Genomic DNA, 2,628 nt, shown 5'->3' with positions numbered 1-2,628 from the left:
ATCTGCAGTGCTTTATGATCAGGACCTAGAAACATTTACATGGTTCCTTATCTTACACTAAAGCAAATTTACATCTCACTTTCCAAAATGTGCTTGAAAATTTAAATCTGATCTGGATTAGGATTTTACTCCCTTAAATATCCAGAGACAAGTCAGGGGATGTGTACATGTATCTTCTTCTTACATGTGTATGTGTGTATCTTTTAAGATAATGATAATAGAAACAAAAATCTCCTAAAMGACTTCTGAACTATAAAAGTAACTTCCTTTATAAAGGAAACTCTGCCTCTCACTCCATATCCAGTAAAAAGACTTGTGCAAAACTTTTCAAATACAGAAAAACAAAACAGCCAAAATCTGTGAATACATAAACATAAACAGCAGAAACACTCTGGCAAGAGAATTACAGATGGYTGCAATCTTAGCAACAGAATATTCACATCACAGTAATAACAGTGATTAATAAGATTTCTGCAATGTGACATTGCTCAATCTATGTCACCTCAGTAGGTATCACCGAGATGACACAAGTGCATCTACAGACTGACACTGGCAGCTATTTAAGGCAACCAAACCCACACAGTCCTCGGACAGCAGCTATTGCTGACCTGAGCAATCCCTTTGGGGTAAGTAAAATTAAACTTAAAAAAAATATATTAAAGCTCTTGGAATAAAGGACAGACTGTACAGAAAAGTGCTTTCTGCTACAGCACCAGAGGGATTTTCATAACTGACTCACAACACATGGTAATACATAGGTATTATACTATAACAATATTTTCTCCAGTGGGCATGAGGAAAGTAAGTTTTGTCTCGATATATCAATTTTTGTCCCTCACTTACACTTAGGCTGAAGTATTTTGGGGAAAGAAAAATAAAAAAGATGGGAGATCATACTTGCCAGCCTGTGCTTTTACAGGCCCTAACATGCTGAAATCCTGGACCACAGAGGGACTCTGGGTATTTCCACACACCAGAAACCTATGGAGCATAATCAAATTAGGGAAAAGGAGAACTCTACTTCAAATGAATAATAAAAAATAAAATCCAGAGGCTTTTTAACGTAATTTCAAAACTCAAACCCAGGTAGGGTACTAAAAAAATGCAAAGTTTATTTAGAACTTCCAATGTTCTTACACAAGGGACATAGAAGGCATCAGAAGGTGTTTTTATATTCCACTCCGCTAAATTATTGCATAAGTTGTATCCTGCAAATCAATCCCATATCACATACAGCAAAATGCTGCTTTCAAATCCTTGATTACAATCAATACAGGGATGGTTTGACTTCCCTGATAAAGTCCTGAGATGCCCAGCTGTCAGAGTAAAATCAAAAGGGTTCAGACTCTATAGATTTTGATTTTTAAGCTATCCTGCTGAGAATTTCTGATTTAACATACAGTCACAGAGGCCACGGGGGCCTTGAGGAGGCCTGTAGCCAGACGTGCTGCTCAAACCAGGGTCACACATGGGTTCAGAGAGGCTGCTGAGGGCTGTGCCCCCTGAGCCCTGAAGACCTCCAGGAACTGAGGCTTCATCTCTCAGGGCAATCTGTTCAGTGCTTAATTATCCTCGTGAGGATTTTCTCCCCAAATCAGTCAGTCTCCCATGTTTCAATTTACAAGCAGAGTCGCATCCTCCCACTGTGCAGCTTCATGTAGTGCCTAGGTGCATTTTCCCTGAAACCTCCTTGCAGGTACTGGAAGGTGCTATTGAGTTCCCTCTAAACCTTCCCTGCAGGTTCCCCTCAGCCTCATTTCAAAAATTGGTCTGAAACACACCAAAGAAAAAAAAAGAAAACCACAAACCCAAATTTTAGTTTGTGCAATAGCTTGAAATATAAATATTCATTTGAAATACGAAAAATATGAACAATTAGACTGTGCAACAGAACGTGCTGGTTCCCAAGGAAATACCTTATCCAGGGGAATTAGCTTCCCCAGAGGACACAGAGTATTTAGAGATTCCTGGATCCTGGAAGCGTTGGCGAGCGGCGGGAAGGCAGCAGAACGTGGAACGCAGAGGACGGCTTCCAAGTGCCGCCTTCCTTGCAGCCCTGGCTAATGTCACCTCGCCGGAACACAGACCAGTGCCGATGGGCACGAGCAGAATACACCTTTTTTCACCCCAAACCGYCCACGGCAGCCTGGGCACCTTTAACCAAGGGCTCAGCTCGAGCGCACTGATGTAGAAATTAAGGTCTCAGGTAGAAGCTGAGGCAGAAATTCAGGTCCGATGAGACGAGGCACCCAGCACGGGCTGTGTTCGCGTATCCTGCATGCAAGTGCGCTGCTTTTTGCTTTCCCAGGAGGCTGCCAAAGGCATTTTCAGGCAGGATACACAAACATGGCTTATGGCAATGCCTCGCACAGCACTCAGCATCCCTCCCCGGCAACTTTAGCCTCTTCCAGCGTGTTTTGAACTGCGTTTTCCTGCTGGCGCTGCCTTTTCTCCCGCTCCCTCGGCAGCACAAGCGCCGCACGCAGCTCGCAGGGCCGCCCAGGCACATGACGGCGGCCGCCGCTCGCCTCGGGGCCGCTAGGCCCCGGCTCCCCCGCAGCCCCGCCGCCCCGAACCGGCACGACACGGCGCGACACGGCACGGCGCGACACAATGCGACATGACGCG

The sequence above is a fragment of the Nothoprocta perdicaria genome, unplaced genomic scaffold, assembly GCF_003342845.1.
Source record: "Nothoprocta perdicaria isolate Ctin4 unplaced genomic scaffold, notPer1 scaffold_52, whole genome shotgun sequence".
Lineage (NCBI taxonomy): Eukaryota > Metazoa > Chordata > Aves > Tinamiformes > Tinamidae > Nothoprocta > Nothoprocta perdicaria.
The sequence above is the reverse complement of the archived record's forward strand: the minus strand, read 5'-3'. Positions refer to the sequence as shown.